Below are 20,413 nucleotides of genomic sequence, written 5' to 3' on the forward strand. Positions count from 1 at the left end.
CAGAGCAGATGACAGAGGATTTAAGAGTGTGGATTAGCAGTTTGTGAGAGATGGTATCAAAGGCCGCACTGAGGTCCAGTAAAATAAGTGCGACTGTCAGTCCTGCATCTAGAAATTGACATAGCCTCTCGGTGACTCCTAATAGTGATGTCTCTGTGGAGCAACTGGCCCGAAAGTCGGATTGAGAAGGGTGGAGAGAGTTGTTAGTTTCAGTGAATTGTGAAAGAATAGAGTGGACATGTCTTTCAAGTATTTTGGAAAAGGCTGGCAGGAGAGAAATGGGTCTATAATTTGCAAGAACCTCAGGATCTGCTGTTGGTTTCTTCAGGAGGGGGGGTCACCAGTGCATGTTTCCTGTGTGCCGGTACGATGGATTGTAGCAATGAGGCATTCACAGTATTAGGAATCACCTGCAAATGGGGGGTATCTAGTTGTTTCATGATGGTGATAGGGAGGGGGTCTTTAGGCGAGCCAGATTTAACTTCATCGAGAATAGTTTTAAGTTCATCCATGTTTAAAACAATCTAAACGGGATGTAGGAGCAGAGGACTTTTCAGTACCCTCATAGTGTGTGGGAGTAGTTGTATCTTGTGAGGTGAGATTACGGACGCGGTTGTGGTTTGGTCCTGTAGAGGTGTGCCTAGGTTAGTATTAGTCATTTCCATATGAATTTTTTCAATTTTACCTATGAAGAACTGGGCAATATTGTCACACTGTTGATCATTTAAAGGCCGAGGGGTTGCAACTGTTTTAGAGCCCGCCAGTTCTTTAACCAAGCCAAAAAGAGTTTTTGAGCGATTGGTGGCATCAGGGATGGTTTTAGAAAAAAAGGTAGCTTTTACCTTGATGCATAATTTGTTGTAGTTGTTTCTAGCCTTGGTGTAGATGAGTTTCAATTCAGGTAAATAGTTTCCGCTCTAAAGCTTTGCATTTGGATTTTTCGGCTTTAAGGGAGTCATTGAACCATGGTGCTGGGGGACGATGGTTGTTAAGTTTTTTATGCGAAAGAGGAAGACATAGGACTATGGCTTTGGAGAGCCAGTTATGGGTATTTGCTGCAGCAATGTCAGCTTGTTGGTCAGCTGAGGGGGCATTGCAGCATAAAGCATTGTTTAAGGCAATCAGATCCAATTTTTTCCAGTTCCTTCTCTGGATCAATAAAGGAGGAAAAGGAAGAGCGGTGGAGGTTGGTAGAGTAATGTGGAATTTAGATAGAAAGTGGTCTGACCAACAAATGGGAAGAGCAGGATAGCATATAAATTCAGGAAGACTCGAGAAAATTGGGTCCAACAAATGCCCTGCTTTGTGTGTAGGGCCAGAATTGAGTAACATTGATGTTAAGGGCTGCTAGGTCATCAATGAGGTTGCTACATGTTTTATTGGAAAGATCCTCCTGGTGTAAATTTAGGTCTCTTCTGAGAGAGAAGTTTTTAGATCTCAAGTGTAAAGGGGTAATGTTGTTGGTGAAGGTGGCGGCCCATGGTGTCGGGTTCCCGGGAGGGCGGTAGACAAGTAAACCCGACAGAGTAACGTTTGGGTTCAGTGTTAGTTTAAAAAGGGCGGCTTCACAGTTGGGATGTCCAAAGGATCAAATCTGCATTGCAGGCAGTTTTTTAAAATAATGGCTAGTCCACCTCCTGTTTTCAGTACTCGGTCTTACCGAGTGATGGTATAGTTGGAAGGAAGAGCTGCGGCTATGTCAGGTCCAGCACTATAGTTAATCCACATTTCTGTGAGAAAAAGAGCGTCTGGCTGTTCCTCACAGAGGAAGTTAAAAATGTCTAATTTGTGTTTGGGGAGTGAGCGACAGTTTAAACTGAAAAACAAAAGGTTGTCAGTGAGGGGTATGCTCCGTATAGTTTTTGGTAGTAGGGGTTAAGGCTGAATATTTAAAAGCGAAAAATTGAAATTATAGCATATTTCGTGACCTGTGTGCTTAGCTGAGAGGATTAGACATCCTTTTAAAGTGGGGAGGCGGGGCGCTAGTAGCTGTTCTGATGAGAGCACAGTTCGGTCTGGGGCTATTTGGACAGGGGTCATGGCCCCTGGTCCCGGTCAGGCTCGGACAGGCGCAGACCGGCTTGTCTTTGACGCATCTTCGGCGCGCTAGCGGCGCGTCCGCTGCGCGCGTCCGCTGCGGGGGTTGCATGACATCTGATTCAAGTAGAGGACGGGCTCTAGGTCACGTGACCATCGGGGCTCCGCCTCTACTTCCTTGACCAATAGCACGTTCACTGGGAGGACTAATTCCGCCCTACACCCTCCACATCAATTAAGCCAAGAGCTTGCGGTGGACCAGGGTGATTACCAGGGTGATTACTTAGCAACAATGCTGCCAGTGAGGTTTGTGCAATTTTTAAAAACAGGTTTTAGAGCAAGTTTTAAAATAACAATGATTCACAGAGAAGTGAAGCAAGTCCACTGGTCGTGCTGCCGATCTGTTAATGCGCGCATCCGCTGCGCGGGTTGCATGACATCTGATTCAAGTAGAGGACGTGCTCTATGTCACGTGACCATCGAGGCTCCGCCTCTACTTGCTTGACCAATAGCGCGTTCACATGGAGGACTGATTCCGCCCTACACCATCCACATCAACCAAGCCAAGAGCTTGCGGTGCACTGGGGTGATTACTTAGCAACAACGCTGCCAGTGAGGTTTGTGCAATTTTTAAAAACAGATTTTAGTGCAAGTTTTAAAATAACAGTGATTCACAGAGAAGTGAAGCATGTCCACTTACAGGTCGCGCTGCCAATCTGTTAATGTGTGCGTCAGTTATACTTAGTCTCTCCATAAGAGGCTGCAAATTGTGCCTGAATGACTGTTCTACAATAATACATAGGGAATCACAGTCAGATGGTGTATTTGGAGTAATATTTGGATTTAAATTGATTGTAGTCTTTGCTTTCCCACAAGCAGATTTGTTTGGATGCCACCCCTTTTTATCTTAGTCAATGGTTCTGTGGGGGAGTTGGGAATCCCAACCTCAGCAGGTATATTTGTAATGATTGGGCTTTTACCATTTTTGCTAGCAATATGTGCAATATAATCAGTCTCCATCACTGAAAGTGTTCCAAGGGGTACAGTTTCAAAAGCAGATGGTAAATGTCCTACCTCTCCAACCGAAAGTCTGCACGCTGCATTTTCAATCTCCTTCGCTAGCATTTGCTGCTTTGGATAAAAAAGAGTCCAGGGAATTGATGGAATCCTGACCTTGTTCAGCAGTCTTCATTTTCCATTTCCCCAATGCTCATCCAATTCAATCTTTGGATTGTTGGAGTTAGAGGGAGGCCAAGCCCAGCCCAGCCTCCTTCAGGCTCTGATGGGCGTGGTCAGCCTGCCCTTAGGGATTGCATCGTGCTTAAGAGGGTGCCATGTGTTAGGCTGTACAGAGGAAGTCGGGAATTGTAGTTTTCCCCCAGCGGGGCTTCTCGCCTGCACGGCTTCTCCTCAGTTCTCCTTTCTTCCTGGTATGCGGCTGCTTCTGGATTCCACTGTCTACTTCATTCCAAATGGGTTTCATATGATAAAGTCACAGTGCAAGGCCAAGATGGGTGGCCTAGCCCAGCCTCCTCTGGGCTTCAAGAGGCATGGATTGGCCCGCCCTTTGCCCGGGTCTGTCCCGTGCATGTTGCACAATGCAGGGTAGTGGTGGGGGCTCCTCCCCATTGCACAGGTCAGACATGTCCTGGTGTGCTAGATACTGGGGCTTGTAGTCACCAAAAAATGCAGCAGGCATCCAAAATTACTGCAAAACTATCCTAATCTTGAGTGAAGCAATGTTGTGAACCTGCAATGTGGCTGCTTGGACTGACTTCTTTGCAACCAACGTTTGCCTCTTCCCCTTTGGCCTGCAGGGTCAACCCCACTGATCATTCGTCTCTTGAGCCTGCAGCCTTTGTGGGCAAATTTGCTGGTTTGCGGTGGGGGCTGGTTTACAGGGGGAGGCTCCAGGCTGCCCTCCTCCTCCACAGCCAAGGCACAATGAGGACCTGAGGACAAGGCTTGATGGGTGGTGTGGGCAGGGGCCCACTTATTGGAAGGGCTAGCATGATGATATCCAAGCCACAGGAGTGGGGGAGCAGAGGGTAGCAGGAGGGGGTCCCAACCACAAACAAAAATGCACTGGCCTAAAGCCGGCCCCAGCTATATCGATAAGTCTGGACCATAGCCTTAGGTCCAACAAAAAATAGGGTGCAGGGACAGAATATTGATTAAAAAATATTGAGTGGCACAAATATCGAGTCATAAATATTGTGGTTTAGAAATATCAACAGCAAGAATATTGCGGTCAAGAATATCGACTTAAGGTAAGTAATATCGATTTTAAAAATATTGAAGTGTTTAATATCATTTGCAAAAATATATTTTTATAAATATCATTTTTTTAAATGATGTTATGTATTCTAGTACATATTTTATAAGTATGTGATGTATTTTTTTGTATAGGAATTATTTGTATTTTCAATATATGTGTTACAATTTTTGTAGTTAATTTAAGTTTTGTGTTTTTTGTTCCGTAGCAGGTTGTGGGTTTATAGTGGAAAAGGGTGTAAAGTAATTTGATTATAATACATTTATTGATTCATTTGTATTTATTAATATTTGTTTAATTGAGATGGTATAGTATTAAATGTGTACAGTAATGTATTATTGATTAATTCATAATTGGTTGTTAATTTTAATTAATTCATTGGTAAATAATGTTTTCAAAATCAAAATACTTTATTCAGCTTTTGTTTTAAAAAACAGTTTACAGTGTTACAGGAGGTTCCCATCCATAAGTGTTGTTGATCAACTGTTACCATTCATTATAAAAATACATTCAGATATAGACATAAAAAGCGCATTCACATGGCATATAAAAATCAGAAATGATCATACTTTCAGGCCTATAACTTACTTAAAAATTAGTCGCAGCTAGATCTAAGCTTGTCTGCACCATTTAAAAAGCAAAGAATGTGCCATAAAGTGGACCCTCAAAGCAAAGCGAGAAAAGTAAAAGCAGGGCGCACTTGCGTAAAATTTGCTTGTTTTAAAGCAGAGATTAAAAAACTTTTCTCAGCATCTCATAATTCCTACAAATCATTAAAAAGTGAGTCATATCCTGAGGAGATTTGCCATCACAACCACATGGCAACAGCGTTTCGCCTTTTCTATTCCCCCGTGGGTGGGCGAGGAGAAGATGGAACAAATCAAACCGGAATGCTATTAGTAAAAAACTATTGTACGTTTTGGGAAACCCTAAGAGATACGGTTCTGTTGTATGTACAGTTCTAAGGATGATATATATTTATGTATACTGGGCTTCATTAACTCATACTCTTCCCTGCTCACTAGCAGCTGTCTAAAGAAGGTCTCCTTTGCCCTGGGAAGATCTTTTCTTTTGATTGAGATTCGATAGAGATTGAGATAGAGATTCGACCTACCAAGAGTCCTATCTCCATCCCGGATATATTTTAACAACAGAATGTAGTGGGCATGGTCCAAAGCCATACAATCCCTTAGGATCTCTTTGTTTAGGGCAGTCCCCTTGTTCAACCACACTTTGACACTGGATGGAGCACTAGGACGCAGACAGGATTCGGTAGCGGTGATGTGAGCGTTTACATGCACCCAATGGACACATGACGGGCTGGTGCATGGTCCGTGAAGAGTGAGTTGCAGGTACAAGGGATACTCGCAACCACTCCATCTGGTGTGAGTCTCATGTGAGGTGAAGACTGGTTACCCCGGCAGCCCTTATGAAGTTGAGCAGACTGGTTGCAGCGAAACATGTCGGCTCATTGTAATTGAAAATGGTCTAGAACAAACCATTTTTTTAATTGAGTATGCTCACAGCACAGAATAAAGCTATTCCCTGCGAGTGAGTGGCACCTCATTTTAAAGCATTGGGAATTGTATTTCTATTTTCACAGGGAACAGTGGGTATGTTCAGTGACACTAGCACTGCCAATACATCTATATATTTGTTCCTTCACTGTCTCTTTTTTTTTCTCACTCTAGAGAACTCTATGACGCCACACACACTTTTTCATCATGGGACGAAAGCAACCGATGATGATAAGTGGGTGTGCTAGTGATTACCAACCAGCAAGCCGCCCTTGTTGTTACTACTGTGAGGTGCTTCCTTCTCTTTCGCAATTTTTTTCACGCATTTCTTTTGCGGGTTTTCCTTTTCTTGTGGTGTATTGACATTGTTTCAAATTGATCATATAGACACCTAGTGGTAGTGAGCACTACCTTTGCGGGAGCTCTTGAAAAAAGTATCAGACCCCTCTGGTGTCTTATCAGATAAGGGGTTTTGTTCAATATCAGTCAGGTCCTTTTCTGTTGATACAACCACACTTTGAGGCAATACAAGAGGGGCGGATTGACAGCAAGTCAGTTAGGTACAGCATACCCAGTTTCTCATGTATGGAGAATGAGGGGGTTCCCTGTGGGACACATAGGAGGCATCTCAGGAACCTGTTTCCAGCTCTTTGTAATGCCTCGTGTGATGTGTAGCTCCAAATTTCACAACCATAAGATACCTGTGTCAAACATTTTGCCCTATTGATCTCCAAAAGTGCACCTATGATTCTGTTGCCTAACCGTGAGGCAATATAAAAGATTGCTGTCTCACTCCATAAGAAATTCCTTTTTTTTTACTTTTCAAGGGGCCCCAGTTGAGTTTGGCATCCAACATAACTCCCAGGTACAAAAAGGCGCTAGTCTTAGGGACTGGGGTAGCCCCTACCCTAAACTTAAAATCTTTTTTAAGTTTACGGAAGACTGAACATTTTGGTCAACAACTCCAGGTTATATGGGATGCAGGCCCCGCCTGCATCCCATATAACTTGGAGTTGTTGACCAACATGTTCAGTCCTCCGTAAACTTTACAACGGTTTTTTATTTTTTTTATACATTTTTATTGTAAAAAAAAAAGGGGAATACATACAATTTCAAAAATATGCAAAATAAAAATAAATTAGCCTACAGCAGTAATAAAAATGATGGAGAAAGAACATAAACTACTCAAATCATAAAAACACAAATAATACATTCGCTCCTGAACCTTATCCGACATTATCAATAGCGGCCAGCAGTTATTTCAGTTAACCAGCAATGGATTGTTTCAGACCATTTCCAGAGCCTCCCAAATAGATCTATATTTCTGCATTGCTCTAACCCCTCTGACTTTAGCCAGAGCCCTTTCCCTTTCGCCAGTATCTCTAAGAATTATCCACCATTCTATCTCATTAGGAGGTTTTCGGGAAATCCAAGCTCTAGCTATTGCTAAGCGGGCAGCAAGTAACGTAATTGTCAGTATTAGGCCTTTCCCGTCCCCTTCTTCTTTGTATCCCAGCATCTTTTCAGTCACCGTAATTATAATATCCATATTTAGTTTATCTTGAATTATGCCTTGAACTCTATCCCAAAATTTCTCAAGTGAAGGGCATGTAGAGAACATATGAACAGTGACTGCCGCATGTAACCCGCACTTACGGCATTTCTGGAGTGCCCCATCTTGAATCCCTCCCCGTGTGTCTCCACCATTAGACCACCGAGCAATCCTTTCAGGTGTATAATACAGTAAACAAAGTGTACGAAATTCTTACAGCCGTAGGGTAACCGAATGCACTGCTCGGGTAACAGCATCAAAGGCTGCCCACATGTTATCAGTTGTAATATTTACACCCAGAGTCTCACTCCATCTAAGTGCTAATTTAGCACCTCCTTCTGTTCGTTGTTGACAAAATATTCTGTATGCCTTACTAATAGCACCAGATTGTTTTATAGTAAAGATGAAATCCCACATAACTGAGTCAACTACCTTGTGGAGCTCCAAAGTTCTAAACAAATGATCTCGAATCTGTAAGTATTTAAAAAACATGCTTTGGGGAATATCGTAAGTTGCCCGGAGGGTCTCAAAAGACTTAATACCAATGCAATCATAAAGTTGTCCCAGTGAGTATATCCCATATCTTGCCCATCACAGAGCAGTAATATCCTGAAAGACACCAGGCAGCATTGTATTTCCCCAAAGTGGAAATCTCGCAAGCAGTGAAGGGAGGGAGAATCTGGACAGAATGCCTTTCAATATATATACACAATCCCGAATTGTCTTGAAACGCACCTGTTTAAAATAGTTGGGGTCATTAATTCAATAGGGAAACAACTGGCTATCTGCCCCCAAGGGCAGCCACTGCCAAAAATTAGTTATCTCCGGAATAAGAAGGCTCCTTAAATGTCCAACAAAAGTAGATAAAAAATAAAGTTTGAAGTAAGGGACGTCTAGGAAGCCTTGATTATATGACAGTTTCATTGCTGCTATTGCCCGCCTGGCTTTTATCCCCATATAAAACTGCTAAGTTCTCCATCTAATTTCTTAAAGAACATATTTGAAATGCGTAGCTGTATTGACTGAAAAAGGTATAAGAACTTTGGAAGTATCTTCATTTTGATGACATTACATTTTCCTAAAATACTAAGTGGGAGTTTATGCCATGTTTTTAACTGCTTTATAACTTTAGATAATAAAACATCATAATTCAGAGCAAGTATAAGCTCTATTTTGGAAGAAATGTGTACCCCTAAATATGTGGCACTTGTACACACCCCATCTTTCCCATCTCCTGTTTTATTCCTATTCAATTTATAGCCAGAGAAACTTCCAAATAATTTAGCCTCTTGGTCAATCGCTTCAATAGCTTCTTTTGGATCTTCAGAAAAAATGGCTATATCGACGGCATATGCTGTTAATTTTAAAGAAAGCTGCTCTATTTCAAAAGGACAAATCAAATTACTATCCAAAAGTGCATGAATGAATGGTTCAATGTAAAGGGCAAACAAAAGAGGGGAAAGGGGACATCCTTGCCTAGTCCCTTGTTGAATAAAAAAAGGAGAAGAACGAGTGTTTAAGTACAATAGCTTAGCCATTGGTTTTAGATAAATTGCCATTATCAGTTTGCAAAAGTTTACTTTAATGCCAAATAATATGAGAACTGTCCAGAGATAATCCCAGGCCACCCGGTCAAATGCGTTTTCAGCATCCAATAATACCATGCCCAGTCTCTTCTCCAACTTCCCAGCAACATCGAAGGCGGCAATTGCTGTATTTACATGAGTAGTGGTGTCTCTTCCATAGATAAACCCATGTTGCTGGGGAGAAACTAAGGCAGGCATTATTGGAGCTAACCGGGCAGCCAATATCTTAGCAAATACTTTTGCGTCAAAGTTAATTAACGGTATTGGGCGATAAGAAGCCCTTTCTTTAAAAAATATATATATTTGCCATATTCCAAGAGTCAGGTACGCCTCCTGTATTTCCAATTGAGAAATCAGCTCAAGCAATACAGGGGCAAGAATATTTTTACAGCACTTATATAGCTCTGCAGGGAGGGCATCCTCCCCTGCTGCCTTTCCTGAGGGCAGTGCTCCAATTGCCTCCAATACTTCTTCTAATGTAACACTTTGTTCGAATAAAGATCTTCCTATGTTAAAGCCGGCAATTTACATCTTTCTAAGTAGCTAAACATCCTAGTTAAATTCTGCTGAGCCTCCGATGAATACAATTGTTGTTAAAAAATGGAGAATTGGTTGGCTATCTCTTGAGGACATCTATGCAGTACCCCTCCTTCGCCCTTTATAGCCTTAATTCTAGTTTTAAGCTGTTTATCCATTAGGTGATAGGCAAGGAGTTTACCAATTCTGTCGCCATATTCGTATTGTAATGTCTTATGTTTAGTGTAGCATAATGCTACTTTTTCTTTTAAAGCCCTGGTTATCATCGCTTTCTGTTCTAACAGTAAAATATATAGGGAGTCTTGATTGGTATGCTTAAATTGAAAAGCCTCAGCATGTTGAAGTTCCAAAGTAGCCAGCTTTTGATGAGCATCCCTAGTTTGTCCCTCTTGTTCTCCATTCTTCTGATATATATACTGCTGAGTGGCTCCCCTAATATACGCTTTCATAGCATCCCAGACCATAAAAATCAAGGTAGAGCCAATATTATCTCTAAGGTAATTTACAATTGTTTCCCTAATGAAACTCACAAATTCTGCATCGTTAGTCAATTTCTTAGAGAATGTGAATAGTCTAGGGCTTTTGACGATAGTTTTAGCTAAAAAGGAAACAACTATAGGGCTGTGATCAGATGTGATCCTAGGGCAGATCACCATTTTAGCCGTCGATAAAATAGCATCTGAAACCCAGGCCATATCAATTCTTGAATTTTGACCATGGGGTGCAGAGTAATATTTATACCCAGGCTTGTTTACATGCAAAATCCGCCATGCATCCTGTAAAGAGTGAAGTCGAGCTAGTTCTAAGATAGAAGCTCTCATTCTTAAAGCATGTGGTTGGCTAGTAGAGTCTATAGCATAATTCATTACACAATTAAAACCCCCCATAACAAGCAGCCGCCCCTGCCATCCTAACAGCTCTAAGCGGATATCATCAAATAAAGTGGAATCATCACTATTAGGCCCATACAAGACACAAAACACATATTTATCTAAATTCATTTGAACTTGGGCATCTCCCCCTTTGATCCGCAGCCTCTTTAAGTATTTGATTCAGAAAAGGGGGTGGTGATGAACAGAGTGTCTGAATTAAGCAGACCACTCTTACCCAGTCCAAAGATCAGGGCTTGATCCATCACCGTTTTTTAGCTCACTGCACCATCCCAGCTCAGAACTTGGCTATATGCAAATTAGTCTGACCCTGGCCCAGTGCATCATGGGAACAGGGCAGACCAAACTACCAAGCCAATTCTTATACTGGGAAGAAAACAAGCTACCGGGGACCGGTTTCTGGCATTTCAGCCGTCTTCGGCCCGGCTTGCTTGAATCCTGATGGTGCAATGAGCTAGGGACTCACATCTGAGTATACCCTTCCACGCTTATGGTGGACAAAAATGATTCAGAAAAGGGGGGTGGTGATGAACAGAGTGTCTGAATTAAGCAGACCACTCTTACCCAGTCCAAAGATCAGGGCTTGATCATCACCACCCCCTTTTCTGAATCGTTTTTGGCCACTATAGGTGTGGCAGGGTATACTCAGACATGAGTCCCTTTCTCACTGCACCATCAGGATTCAAGCAAGCCGGGCCGAAGAAGGCTGAAATGCCAGAAACCGGTCCCCGGTAGCTTGTCTCCTTTCTGGTGAAGAATTGGCTTGGTAGTTTAGTCTGCCCTGTTCCCATGATGCACTGGGCCAGGGACAGACTGATTTGCATATAGCCAGGTTCTGAGCTGGGATGGTGCAGTGAGATAAATAACGGTGATGGATCAAGCCCTGATCTTTGGACTGGGTAAGAGTGGTCTGCTTAATTCAGACACTCTGTTCATCACCACCCCCTTTTCTGAATCGTTTTTGGCCACTATAGGTGTGGCAGGGTATACTCAGACATGAGTCCCTTTCTCACTGCACCATCAGGATTCAAGCAAGCCGGGCCGAAGAAGGCTGAAATGCCAGAAACCGGTCCCCGGTAGCTTGTCTCCTTTCTGGTGAAGAATTGGCTTGGTAGTTTAGTCTGCCCTGTTCCCATGATGCACTGGGCCAGGGACAGAGTGATTTGCATATAGCCAGGTTCTGAGCTGGGATGGTGCAGTGAGATAAATAACGGTGATGGATCAAGCCCTGATCTTTGGACTGGGTAAGAGTGGTCTGCTTAATTCAGACACTCTGTTCATCACCACCCCCTTTTCTGAATCTTTAAGTATTTGACAATCAAGTGTCTTTGAGATTAAAATAGTTATCCCCCTAATGGAGACATTCTGAGAAGTACAAACAACATTCTGAAGTCCCAATTGCTCATGAAATTGCTGGTCCTTGTATGCTAGAAGCGTCTAATTTAGTAGCACTATCTGAGGTTTATACGCCTTAAGCTCTTCCCTAACTAGCTGCTTCTTAGATGCTCTATTCAGCCCAGACACATTCCAAGCTAAGCACTTTATTGTTGCCATGGCTGTTTAATATTGTCAGCTAGTAAAAAGACGAGCACATTAGTTTCTCTGAATATTCTTCCACCAAAAGTAGAATTGTGAACCCCCCTTTTTTTTTACCTTTTTAACCCGTTTAATGCCCCCTTCCCCCCTTATCCCACCCCTCCCCGTGCAGAGCCCACTGGTCCATCTTTTCTATCTCTCAAGAAGGAATCACCCCCCAACAGCTGCAGATAAAATGGCAGCTAGTATCTCAGGACCCGACAGTCCCAGCCCGCACCTGGCTCTCTAGCCTAAACATATCCTGTCTACATAAATAAAGCAAGAAAAGAAGTAGAAGCAAATAGATAAAGACAAGAAAAATTGTGAAATTGAAGACGATCAACTCCTATTAAGATCAATCAAGCAGTCTGCCATCTTAATAATGAAGCTTTCTCTTGTGCCTCCGAAACAAAGAACACCGGCTTGCCATCTTTGACAACTTTCAGTCTTGCAGGTTCCTGTAGAAACACCTGAGCACCTGTTGCGTTAAGTGGGTCTATAAGTTGCCTAAGTTTCCATCTTCTTTCCATAGTTCCACGACTCAGATCCGATCTAGAAAAATAGACAAAGAATCCACTGAGACTGGTGAATTAGGATGTGCCTTGAGTGATAATGCGTGTCGTAATAAGAAATTCCCCCCAAAAATTAGGTATGGGCCGAGGATAGCGAGCATTGCTCTTTTGTATAGCCAAAGGAAGCCGGTGAGCTCTTTGTACTTGGCAGACCCAGTCCCAAGTTGTACCATGTAGGCTTGAGGATCTGCATTTTCCTTGCCTTCTGGTACACCAAAAAGTCTTAAATTGTTTCGTCTTTGTCTATTTTCCAAATCTTCAATCTTGGCATGGCAAGCTTGAAGCTGCTCATCATGCATTTGAACAGTCTGCGTTACTGAAGTAACAGCCTCTTCCATTTCTGCCACCCTGCTTTGCAACTCTGTCACCTCCTTTGTAATATTAGCAACTGTACTCATCGCTTCATCAAGTGTCTCCTTAATGCTTTGGTAATCCGCCCTAATCTGCCCATAATGAGCAAGGGTCTCAGCCCGCTGTTCGTGCAGTACTTGTAATATTAGAGAAAGGGAAGGCTCTTCCCTTGTTCTTGAATCCGGGCCCTTTTCTTCATTCTGTAGGATCGACATGTCATTATCTCGTTCCATACCAACATTGGATAAGCTATCCACTCTGTTCATTGGAGGAAGCCGAAGGATTTCTTGTGTAGGTCCAGCCTCAAAGTTTTGGTCCACAGTCACCCCCTCTGCACTTTAAATTTTAGCCGGAATTAGTAGCAGATAACCGTGAAATCATAGCTCGAACCTCTCCCTTGGCCTGTACCCATTTTCGCAACAGGCTATTCTCAAATCCTCGGTGGGAGCCTGAAGTGATATGAATACCTCCAGGTGGAGGGTTCTGGCTAATCGATTTAGGGCCTTTCCCTTTCGCTTTTCCACCCTTCCGGGTTGCTTCCGGAGTTTTATGGATATTTTGTGCGGCAACTTGCTGAATTTCAGTGGCTGTAGCCTCCCCAAAATTACTCTGCTCCAGCTGACTAGCTGCCTCCTGGCATTTAACATATGCTCCCTTTGTCTCACTTTGTTTAATCCCCTTGTCTTCATTAGCCTGTTCGATTGCAGGACTGAAAACCTCTAAATTAGGGGAAACATCTGAAGTACTATCTATCCCATTATCTATCCCATTTCACTACAGCTGCCGGTCTGTGCCTCCAAAATCTCAAAAGGATCATATGTCTTTTGTAAAGTAGAGGCGCTTACTAGCTTTGACAGATTGCCAGTCTCTTCAATAGGATTCTCAGTAATTGTGGCCCTTGCAACTTCATTTTCTACAGGGCTAAAAAGCAGTGAAGTCAGATCAATTGTATCAGCGGTAGCAGCCCGGAGCTCTCCCTCCATAATCAGCTCCGCTGCCTTACCTGCTTCAATAAGCCGTGAAACTGACTTGCTAGTTTTCGTTCCTGCGGCTTTTCCATCACCCGTAGCATTTTCTTCACCTTGTACATTTAGCTGCAGTCCCGCAAGACAAGCTGCCTGGGTCACTTTTGCCATGTTTTTTGGAGGAGCCACGGTTGCAGATGACCAATTCTCTCTCCGAGTCGAGCCGAAACAGTAGACACCCAAATCCACTAGATGGCAGCAGAGCGCCGGTCTGCACCCTGCCAGCAAGCCTGCCTCGAGACTCGCCAGCGTATACCATAGCGGGCCAGAAGCATCAGTAATCGCCGGTACTGTAGAGAATCTCAGCCGTGATTTTGCAGAAGAATAAGAAGTAAGTGCAGTTTGCCACCTCCATTACGCAGGTTAATCCTTTTGTTAAAAGCTGTTTCTCTGCCAGTGTGAGCCGAGCGTGAGCCGTGCAACTGCAGGCCTGTGAGATGCAGCGGCAGTGCCTAATCCGCCATCTTACTTCGTGTCCACCTTTACAAAGGTTTTAAGTAAAATTTTCATACCCTTCTCTGTCCGGGCCATAAGGACTGCATCATTTGCATATAGTAATACAGGCAAACCCTGCCGTCCCACCTAGGAGAAGCCCGCCTGTGTGTCAACTAAAGCTTTTTCCCAGCTGTTGATATATAAATTAAATAAAAAGGGGGCCAAAACAAATCCCTGTCGCACCCGTCTCTGGATTGGAAATTGACGAGTAACCTTCCAGTCTCTCGTATACTGTACCTCCGCTTTGGTGTCCCTATGAAGCTTTACTCAGAATAAAACAATGTCTTTATCTACACCCATGCACAAAAGGGTCTCCTGTAGCTTATTTCTATTTGCACAATCAAAGGCAGAGGACAAGTCCATGAAGGCCAGGTATATCCTGCCTGATCGAGCAATGGATATTTATTGACAATCATGTATAAATTCAAACATTGGTAGACTGTCAACCTCCCTGGACAAAAACCATATTGGATATCAGTTAAAATCTTATCATTTTCCCAACTAGATAACCTATCTAACAGGATGCGTCCCACCACTTTAACAGATGAGTCCTGTAGCGATATGGGCTTGTAACAGAAAGTACTGTCCCTATTTCCCTTTTTAAAAACTGGGACAATGGTAGATATGGGCCATGTACTACGTGGAACCTCCATAATTGCTGTATTTATAACAGTGGTAAGGACAGGTACCCACAGTTGCGGATTAGATATGTAAGGGTCCGGAGGGATACCATCAACTCCTGGTGCCTTGTTCTCAGATAATCCTTCAATACCCTTGCTAACTTCATCTGCTGTGATAACAAGGGGCAACTTCCCTCCACCATTGGAGATACTGTACTCCAGTGGGCTTCTAAACATTTCCTGAAAATGATTCACCCATTCCTCTTCCATGATGTGTGCATCAAGATCCTGTACATGTTTCCCAGACAAAAAAGGGCAGTTGACAATGCTCCCAAACTGGGTGCTATTTTTTAAGGTACAGGCCGCGGTGAGCTTATTCAATGCCTCATCCTTGAGCTCGACCGTGCGTCTTGCTAGTTCCTCTTTATATATCCCTCTGCACTATTTTACCAGGGCCCGGTCCCTGAGTTTTATCCCCAGTGCCCCCTCAAATTCCTACCGGCCCGGGAACATTTATGGTCAACCCATCTCATGACTCGATCTTTCAAGTTCAGGGTCGGCGCCTTCAGCAAATCTTCAATAGAAAGCGAGATAGCCGAGAAAGCTTCTAACACAGCTCCTGCCTCGTCCCGTCCAGTGGTACAAATGTCAATTTCCCTCTGGCATTTATTTATGAGAGACTCATAGAAAGAGTCAGGGGTTATCTGTTCCCACCTTAGCCTTCTACCTTGATCTATTAATCTTAATGACCCCTTGGGTTCTGATGTTTGGGGTTTTCCAAAACTTGGCTATGCGGTCAAAGTACACAGTGGATTATGATCACTAAAAATACTATCTTCGATGATAAAATCCAAAAGAAGTTGATAGAAGGGAATTGAGATGACAATAAAATCTATGAATGTTGCACTACCCCTTCCTATAAATGTTGGGTTAAGGGAGTTCCTACCTTTAATCATCCTACTCATTTGATAATTATTGTGAGGGGCCTTAGCTGTCACTTTCTTTAAAAAAGAGTCCATTCTAGAAATAATACAGACATCTGGGGGAGCAGACAAAGAATTTTAAAAGTTCAACAGCAACAAGTTGGCAGAGCCCTGAGAAAAGCATAAGCCCTGCAAACAAGGATTGTCAGTAGCTAACACTCTTGAAGACAAAATTCGTCCAGGGATACATAGATTACCAGCCCACCCTTAGATCTTCCTGCACGTAAAGGAGTGGCTGGGACACTAAATGACTTAAAGCCCTCCAAAAAAAGGTACTGGTATTAGTCCATGACCCCTGCAGGCAAATCACATGAAATCCCTTTATATAGGTGATTCATCTGGGGTCAGCATACTTGCTTGCCAATCCAGCTATGTTACATGAGATAAATTTGCAAGCCTTGCCATCCTGATGAACTGTAGGAGGAGGAGCTGGTACCAGATGATGCACGGGTGCAGATTCTATGAGTTCTATACCAGAAAGTCAGTCACAAGAGTCCATTGATTCCAAAGGTATAAACAATTGATAAAAGGGTAAATCATTAGATAACTTCTGTTGGTACAGCATGGGTCAACCAGGATTAACCGTAAGCCTCCAAGAACCCACCCTATTGGTTCTCAATGTACTGCGAAAGATCTGTAGAAGTACCCCAGCGGTAAAGCCACGATAGCGGAGCCAACCCCTCCTGAGTTGATCTTTGAAGCTGCATGTTAAATTCTGTCCACCAGGTGGGGTCTATTAAAATTAACGATTACACAGTCTCCACTCAGGTCTTTTGTAGAACTCCCAATCCAAGAGACTCTGCACACCATATTTATATATTTCTCCAACCTTAGGCCAAGAGGTATGGTATGATTCAGCCAATGCAGAACCTTGTTCTTCAATTGTTCAAAACATTCAACAGCACCCCAGGAGAGCACCGGTATGTTACCGAGTATTATTACGTACGGTGAAGAATCTGGAGGGAGGTGTATAGTAGGTAACTTCTTCCTCCATCTCTCCCCCGTGGGGCCTGCCCTCTTGGCCTCTGAAGCAACCCCCCACTTCTCGGTGGTTCCCCCTTTCTAGTAATTTGGCCGGACCAGGACAGGCTGTTGGACACTGTGTTGGGCACTGTAATTTTGATGCAACTGCTCCTCCCAATATGTCAACTTCCCAGGAGTTTAAATCTACCAAGGGCCGGGGTGGAAGGTTGGCGCTACTTTGCACTAAAGGTGAAGTATACCCCCATGGGCCTTGCTCACATGTAATACCGTATGCTTGCCAGAGATTGGTTAAACGCCCCCACCAGCATGTGTTTTGAGAATGTGAATGTCCAGCTAGTCAGTGATGGTGAAGCCCTCTCATTTCTTGCTCCATAGTGGCTAGATGTTGCCATATAGGGTCTAGTTTACGGTCTACCTTTGTCATCAAAGATCCCATCCATCCTTCCATCATGGCCTCCATATCTCCCTTGGACAACAGTTGCAGTTTCTAATGCATTGTCTAGTCCCCTCTGCCCTTGAACTTTTGGTTTAGCCCCTGGTGATGAGCCTTTCCTTTTTACTCCAAGCCCTGCCCCAGTCCTCACTCCCCCAATGTGATTGTGCTCCCCGGAACAGTGTGCTCAAGCCTGGTAACGCTGGCTGCTCCTACATTTAGTCCATAAGCCCCATCTGACCTTACTGATGATACTGGTATTGATGAGGGAACTTGGTCGTACTGGGTATCCTGGGCAAACTGCAAACAACTACCCTCGGGTATGCAGGGGGGGCTAGGGGTGGGACGGGGTACTGGGGAATGAGAAAGCCAATGGACTACCAGCTCGCTTTCCTTATCCAACCTCCTAGTTGCTCTTGATAAGAACACATCCATAGTTGAAACGGGTGGACCTGGAGGTTCTATCTTTGGACCCTTGCGTTTTCCCATTGCTCCCAAACCATGTTAGTCAACAGGCAGCACAAAAGAAGAGGTCTAAATTGTATCTTCGGTCGCACTAGGCAAGTCAAATAAAATCCAATACCTCAGCAGGAGTTCAAACGTGCAAAGATACAAGAAAACACCTCCTACCTTCCTGTATCAGGGATCTTGTTGAACATCCACAATGCTCAACTATCAAAGCCTTTCTTTAGAGCCCTCACAGGTACTCCAAGCTCACTTTAATGGGTCCCAAAGACAAGGGGGTGGCCCAGCCCAGCCTCCCATGGGCTCTGATGGGCGCAGATGGGCCTGTCCTTGGTATGGCCTTCACCCGGGTGTGTCCCGGGCACGCCCGGACATGTCCCGCATTCCGGGAGCTCTGCCTGGCTTAAAAGCACCTCCTGAAGCAAACCAAATGACTATGGCGGCTCTGGCTGCTTAGGGATGTGGGATATGCAGTCCCCGCATTTGTACCTCTGTGCAATAATGGGGTCCCGCACTGCAGGAGCCCAGTCTGGCTTAAAATGCGCCCCCTGGCATGAACCAAATGACGGTGGCCACCTGGCTTAAAAGCTCCTCCTGGCGCGAACCAAATGATGGTGGTAACTCCTGCTGCTTAGGGATGTGAGATATGCAGTCCCCGCGCTTCTGCCTTCTGCCTCCATAAAGTGCCTCTGTGCAATAACTGGTAATTAATTATGGAAATTGTGTAATTACATGTAGGTGTGTGTTGTGTTTATAGGAGTAAAGGGTGAAACGTAATTTGTATTTAATTTTTTTATTACTAATTGGTTGTGCATAAATTTGGATTAATTAATTGGTAATTAAGTATGGTAATTGTCAATTGTATGATTAATTTTAGGTGTGTTTGTGATGTTTATAGGTGTAAAGGACGGGACGTAATTTCTTTTTTATTGATGAATTAATATTTGGATGTTAATTCATTTTAATTAAATAATTGGTAATTAATAATAGTAATTGTGTAATTCATTTTAGGTGTGTGTTGTGGGGTTTAAAGGAGTAAAGGGTGGGAAGTAATTTGTATTTAATTAATTAATATATAGTTGTTAAGTAATGTTAATTATTTGATATTTATTTTGGGTAATTGTATATTTTTTATGTGTTTTTACTTTAAAACAGTTAATTATTAGTTGTCAATAATAATAGTTTTTAATTTTAAAATATGTTTTAATTGTCTTTTATTATATTATAGCTTAATTTAGTGTTGTGGATATTATAGTGTTAAAGTGGGTGTAGTCAATTAATATTTATTCGTTTTTTTATTAATAATATTTTTTAATTATTTTTTGTTATTGGTGTGGTGTTATAGGGTAGAAAATAAAATAAATACCTTCATGTATTAATTATTCATTTTGTTTGTAAATATTTTTTAGGTTAAAAGTATTTTTTTATAAATGTATTTAATATTTTATTGTATACATTATTTGTAGTTGTTTTATAATATTATATGTTTTCTTTTTATATATTTAATATATTTGATTTTTCATGTTCTACATATTGTATATTTATTTTTATGATTTTTAAAAAAAATATATGATTTTTTTATTTTTGTTTAACTGAGTGTGAATAATAATTTTTCTCTGTTATCCAACACTTTCCCCAATGCTGCGCTCACTGGAGTGGGAATATAACTTTTTACCTCTCCGCTATCCAGCACTTTCCCTACAGTTGCACTCACTGGAGTTGGAATTTGTAATTTGTACCCATCCGCTATCTAACACTTTCCCTTCTGTTGCACTCAATTTAGTTGGTGATCAAATATTGGAAGAATACCCTATTGCACCAGTGGGCCTCTAGTTGCTTGCGACTGAACTATATTACCCCCTCTGTAGGTCTCTATGTAAAGCCACCTCAGAGACACTACACTTGCAGTTTACAGTAGCGGTTTGTGTGGAACGTTGGTGAGGCTCATCCTGCACTAAGTAGGTAGTGTTGAATTAGTGGGTAGGAGTCTGAATGGAGGGTTGAGGATCACTCTTACCTCTAACTAATCAGAGTTTGACTTGTCCTGTAAGTTCTTTAATTGCTGATTCCAGTGTACTGATGTCTGCCCTCAGATCAACTATAATCCTGGAGACAGTGGAGTTGAGCAAGGATAAACCTTTAATTGGCGCATCGCATCTGACTTTACCAATTTCATACCCCCACCTGCCACTTCCTCCCCTTCCCACATAACTCCCTCCACATCCTCCCTTCCCTCTTGATCGGTACTCAGTTTTTGGAGCGGTCTGAACCCATTTCTAAGGGTAAGATCACTGTCAAGTTGGCCTTGGGCTGTGTGGGTTGTAAGTGGAAGTAGATTCTCAGGCTCAGCATCAATATCAGCGCCAGTTGTCACTGGTTGAATCGACTTAATACTGCACACGTTAGGTTTCCTGAACAGTGAGGGAATACATTTTCGTGGCCTCAAATTTGAGTGATATGAAAGTCCACACAGGCTAGGGTTTGGAACAGGCCCAGGTGGGTCTAAAATTTCCTCT

Source organism: Lissotriton vulgaris, chromosome 2_1 (genome assembly GCF_964263255.1).
Source record: "Lissotriton vulgaris chromosome 2_1, aLisVul1.2, whole genome shotgun sequence".
Classification (NCBI taxonomy): Eukaryota; Metazoa; Chordata; class Amphibia; order Caudata; family Salamandridae; genus Lissotriton; species Lissotriton vulgaris.